This window comes from Chiloscyllium punctatum, chromosome 38 (assembly GCF_047496795.1).
Source record: "Chiloscyllium punctatum isolate Juve2018m chromosome 38, sChiPun1.3, whole genome shotgun sequence".
In the NCBI taxonomy this organism is placed as follows: Eukaryota; Metazoa; Chordata; class Chondrichthyes; order Orectolobiformes; family Hemiscylliidae; genus Chiloscyllium; species Chiloscyllium punctatum.
Window position 1 is genome coordinate 29374144 of NC_092776.1, and position 6651 is coordinate 29380794.

A 6651-nucleotide genomic window follows, 5' to 3' on the forward strand; every position below is an offset into this window, starting at 1 on the left:
TTAATATGCAATTGCATTGTAATAATATCAAGAAAAACAGAATAGGAAATGTGGACACGGGATTTCTAATGGAAATTCCAACAAGTATACCTGATAAAATAATGCACTTTCATCCTAAGACACTCATTCTTAGTCAAAAACCACAACATTTAAAGCAAACTATTCAAATTTGTTTAATTTGCCTCCTGGTGATACAAAGAAATGATCGTTTGCCAACACCATTACAACTGCGACTAGTAGAAATATGTATTTGAAGAAATCCTTGCCTGTTCGATAAATGGAAGTAGTCACTTTTTTCACCTAAATATTTTCTTGGTTCAATTTACTTGAAATATAGATAATATAGTCTAACAAAGCATGTTATTTTTTTAAAATCTGTTCAGATGTTTAATGACAGTGCTGGAGCAAGTGTGACTTGAAATGGAGTCTTCTGGCCCAGAGATGTGGACAATACCAATACACCAGAGGCCTCTCATCTAATAGAACATTAAAAGGAAGTCTTAAGACAACCAGTAATTAGATTACTTAGTGTGGAAGCAGGCCCTTTGGCCTAACAAGTCCACACAGACCCTCTGAAGAGCAACCCAACCAGACCCATTCCCCTACATTTACCCCTTCACCTAACAGAAATATTTCTGTGTAGACCAAGTAGAGGAAGGTGAGATTAATTCAGTTTGGAATTACGGTCGACATGGATTGGTTGGACCACAGGGTCTATTTCCATGCTGTGTAAATGCAGAAAGCACGTGGATGGCTGTATTCAATTCTTCTGTAATACCACTATGTATCAGTCTACAATTTATTGCCGGCTTACTTAGTTCAGTGATTCATCTCCTATTAAGGTGTCCATGTCTCAGGGTTGGTACCACTGAAACAAGGCTAAAATGTAGAGAGGTTATTTTAACCAACTCAAATTATTTTGCTGTGACGTATTAAACTCAAGTCGAACATGTTAAAAAAAATTCATTTTTGTCCTTTCTCACACAATTAGGTTTTTCTTTTGGCTGACCATATTGGAGCTTATCTTGAAGAGAAAAATATGTTGATTCCACAAGTTTCTACTTTAAAATTCAGTCAAGTTCACAACTGTATATAGGAGTGGAAAATCTATATAATTTTGCAATATAATCAGGCATTTAAGTGTATCTTGCAAACAAGAAATTTCACATTACCACTAATTTGTCAGCAAAATGGTTGTATATGCCAGCTAGGTTCTGCGAACTCATTCCTGACAGCAAAGACAGAACCACAGAATGAAGGGACTGTATGTTGTTGCTAAACATTGCACCAGAAGATCTTGTCAATATATTAAATAGATTTTTAATATCCTCCTGCTTATAAAGTTCTCATTAACTATGAATCCGAACATTTTTTTTTCCAATTTAACATGCAATGGTAATAACGTCAACAGCAGAACCACTTAAATATCATGTGGTTGTGTATACAAAGTGTAGAGGCACCCATGTAAAATCTTAAATTTCAGTTAGAGTATTAAGGCTTTTGTAAGGATACATGGTAGTAAATAATGCCACAGGGTTGATAAAGGAACAGCCTTTTCTAGTAGTTGTATATGGATTGAGGCCATAAATTAAAAAAAAGCACTCTTCATTTCTGAATTTACTTTCAGAACTAAATGGTTGAGGCAAAACTGTCAACATTAAACATTACACTGGACAGATTGCTGAAGAACCAATTTCTATGTTGTAACTTAATGTATTTTTCTAATTTAGTTTGAAGGGATAAACTAGGATTTTGCATACTTCAACTTTCTACTCCATTGTCAAAACCATATTAAATCTCACCAACTTAAATTCTCAAAACTCCACGACCCTAGGTTTTATCCTTGTATATGTACAGAACCATTTCTTCCAGCTCACCATTAAGCAGACAGAATTTTCTATTTTGTAGCTAACACCAGAAAATAAATTTGAGGTTTGCATTAAAGTGGTTCAAATTTAAAAAAAACAAACTTTAAAAAGCAGCGTTCCTCATGAAGAAAAAAACTAATAATTGTGCTAATAGTATTTACAAATCCTCTACTTTAGGGCTGGTGAGCAATTTGTCTCAGGCTGACTTGAAACATTCACAAGAGCTGCTTCACAAGACTGATATTTCCCTTCTTATGAAGTACATGACTTGTGCTCATCAACCACCGTCTCTTTCCTCACCCCAACCTAACCCAGCCCAGCCCTAAAACAACATAATGATCTTCTGTCATTCAGCATATTTTATTGAGTTTTAATAAATGTACAGTCAGTTCTGCTATAATGCAGTAGTTGTGTTCTTGTGCAATCCCTTGTTACAACAAAATTGTCTAATAGCACCACCATTATATGCTTTAAAACTTCTTGCTTTAGAAACAGTATCCCAATTCGTCAATTGTGTTACAGCAAATTTGTTGATGAAACACACATTATAGCAGAATAACCTGTATCTACTATATAATGGTACTTGCCCACCTCTTAACTAATTCTCCTCTTTCCACCCTCCAATCACCACACATCAAGATAACACCTCGCCCTGATCCTCATGCTATCAATAGATTTGATTCCTTCGCAGTCTGGAATTATCAATTTGCAAACCCTTCTTCATAGTTTCCAAAGCTTAGTCCTGTAGTTGACTCCAACATTGACCTCCATTGCCTCCCATCATCCAGTTTGGTGGAATTGTCTTGTACAGATTTTATTCCCATTTTCTGAACGCATTCAGTACATGCTGAACAATTGCATCTCTCCCTTCTCTATTGAGATCTACCCCATTTGTCTTCAGCATCATTATTCAATATTTATCTGAACTCCTAAATGACCTTTGTCTGGCAGCGAGTCCTGAATGAAGCATAGCCCACTTTAGTCCAAGGACAAGTGTTTAAGAATCTGTCCCAAGCTTCACTCTTGACACTAACTCCATCCATTTCTGCTATTCTCAATCTAAACCAGTCGACTTGTAACCATGATGTCTCCTCTGACCCAGAACTAAGGTTTAGAAATGTCATTCATCCATCAGGAACTCTATCTCCATACATAAACACCAGTAACTCCTTTGCATACTTTTCCTACCCATATTTAAACACTGTTCTTGCTCTTCTTCCATTATTCATCTATAATCAACATTTCCAAAATTTATCATCCCATCCATAACTTGCAATGGTTCATCACCTCCAAATTAAAAACAAAATCTTTGTTCATTACATCCATAGTTGGCTTCAGTCAATCTCATTTAGGTAAAAACAATGACTGCAGATGCTGGACACCAGATTCTGGATTAGTGGTGCTGGAAGAGCACAGCAGTTCAGGCAGCTCTTTGGATGCTGCCTGAACTGCTGTGCTCTTCCAATCTCATTTATACTGTCACCTCCAATTTTGTAACCTCTCAAGACTGTTAACAATGGGGTAGTCTGATGTTCTGTGGAGGTTAGCAGGTCAAGCAGATTTTACATGGGGTACAACAATACTTTTCATAACTCTACAGATGCTGAGTCTCTCCAGCATTTTCTCTTTTCATTTCAGATTTTCAATACTGCACTATTTATCTTTGACTAGCATCAACAGAATTTTACTTCAGGTCAAGACTTCTTTCAATGCTTGTCATCCTACCCTTCTTGACCTGAAGTTTATTTACTTACATGCAGATTTTGAAACATCCCAGGATGTTTCTCCATCATAAAGGGCACAAACTGCAAATTGTTGTTTGGTACATGCATAGAAAGGACTAACGGGTGATTTCAGTTCAAGCCTGAGCTAAACAAGATGACTCCATTAGATTTTTAAATTTCAAAGCACTAAGGTTACAGAGAATATAAAACTACACTACAACCTCAAAAGTGTTGCCAGTTTTATATTCAGAGAGCAACTGTTATAGATTCTGATCAGAAGGTATCTATAATTGCTGCACATGACACACTCAGTCCTATAATTTTAAGTTCTTACAACTTTTAAAATTTTAAACGCACATATGAAAATGTATTTTGGGGGAACACATGAAATGGGAGGAACGCATGCAATGGGAAAATAGTTCAGTAGTTGCACTTATAATTAGTGGTACTGTTTCAGTTTAAACTACATTAATATAAATAACAACAGTGCTGATTTTGCTGAGACCAGTTCGCTCCAATGGCAAGTTCAGCTGATAAATAATGTTATGCATACAAACAATACCAGCAGAGATAACAAGCCGCTGGCAAAACAGGCTCATATGAATATGCTCTACACCCTTCCTCATTTAACCCAATTAATATATTCTTGTACTCCTTTCTTTGCATGCACTTATCTAGCTCCTATTTTATTACATCTATGTAATTATATTAACTCTGTGCGAGCAAGTCCCACAATCTAACCATTTTCTGTGTAAACAATTTTATGTTGAGTTTGCTTTAATAAATCCAATGTCTATTTTGCATTTATGATTTATAAATTTGGTTTTGCAGTTGGAAATATCTTCTTTGCCTACCCTATTGAATAGGTTCACAATAAGACCACTACTCAATAGGCAACTACTCAACTCTTCGCTTTTCAATAGAAAGGCTCAGCCCTTTAGATTTTTCCTGATTGATGTAACCTCAGTTCAGTATCGCTGTACTAAGTTCTCTTTTGCACTTGCTGCAGTATCTCTATTTCCTTTTTATATTAAGACCAGAACAATTTACAGTACACCAAAAGTTGTGTACAAGTTTACACAAAGTATTTCAATTCTACCCCTCTAGAAATGAACCCCAGCATTTGATTTAATATACAAAGCCATAAAAGCTAATTTGTATATCTGCATCACTAGATTCCTCTTGCACTTTAAAGCACATTTGTTAATAACACACCCATTAAAATTGATTCATATCTTTCTATATTTTCATTTTTTCACAAAACTACAAACCTCAATCTCTTACTCAATATTTGAAATTGTACTTCTGATTCAAGAATTAAAATAGTTTATTTAAATTAAGTAGACAACACCAATTCTTGTTAGAAAATTATTATACAGTACTGCTAGACAAATCTAACTTAAAAAGCTAAATCTTACATAGACTTGAGCAATATGTGCACACTTGACATTAATATGCAGCCTCCCCTTTCCAAAGGTGTTAGTATACAGGGCAACCTCGATTATTCGAATGACACAGGCGGGGACTATTTTGTTCGGATCATCAAAAGTTCGGACAACAGTTTACCAGAGCATTGGGACCTTCAGCTCTTGTTTGGATAATCTGAATTTTGGATAATCGAGGTTGTACTGTAATTTACATCGGCTGTATACAATACCCAGGTAAGGAACAGACAAGTAGAGTAGAATAATTAGAATAACAACAAGGATTTAGTTTATTCAGTATGGAAGGGAAAGTAAAATTAAATCAAGCAGATCTAGGATAAACTCATTTGGTCAGGTGAATAGGGTACAAGATTTTCTTCAATTCTTTACTTGAGATCCTGTTCTTCACCAGCAACAGCTAAAATAGATCAGACATTTCCTAAGGAATAAATGCAATTTTCATTTTTCTATTGAAACCTGGTTGCCATTGACAAATCAAGAAAATAGCCCTCAGTAAAGATATGGTAGAAACCAGAACCCATAATACCAGCAAAAATAAGTAACTTTACAGGGAGAAAGAAGTACTTTATATGGCAGTCATGAATCTTCCAAGAATGTTCAGATTCATTCTAATGCTCCAGCCAAGAATTCTTCAATATATTTCTTTAAAAAACAAAAAACACACTGATTTCTGAACAGAACCTTAATGGAACTTTAAAATCAACTATGTTATTAAAATTAAAATACACACGTTTAAAATTAATTCCTAAGAGATTAGCAACAATGCTGTAATTACCTCACCATTCCTAGGCTAGAATTTAAGTGGATTCAGAGAAAGATAAATTTTGACTCTAGTGAAGATTGATTGAAAGAGTGTAACGTGGACTGCATTGAACATGGTTGCAATGATAAATAACTGCACAAGCAGATTTGCAATTAAACCACCTGAAGTAGGAATAAGGCACCTGAGGCAATCATTTTGCCACTCAAGCTCATTCTACCATTTTGTGATCTAACTCTGCCTAACTACCTTTGTCCAGAAAATCCCTCAGGATCTGTGATTTTTGTTTCCAAATTGATTTTGGTTTTAAGATTTACAATAATTTCAGAAAATGTTAAATTCAATGTTAAGATTTTTAAGATTTCTTAGTTCTAGGTACTCTAACTCCATTTTTTTTAAAATTTTCCCTTACTTCTTCCTTTAATATCTTAAAGATCTTCTATCAAATCATCCTATAAACTATCTAAATTCCAAACAATGCAACCCCAGTTGATGCCTACCTTAGTTTAACCCTGGAAATCCACATTACCATTCAAATAAATATAAGATGTACCCTTCCAAGGTCTTTCTTGTTAGGGCAATAATGCATCATGCATTTTAAGAGAAATAAACTGAAGTAAATTATTTCCTTGTTTTCTTGCTTGATTCACCTTTCCCAACTTTTAAAATATGTTTAATAGCCTGTTCATGGTTTTTAAATACATATGGTAGACAAGCAGTGACTAAGTAATTAGGTCATTGGCAGTCTGGAAAATACCTTAAGTTTCCTTTAAACAAATTGACAATCGAGTAATCTAGTTTTTATTATAGTTTTACAAAAAATTGAAATAAATTTACCATTTAATAAAACAAGA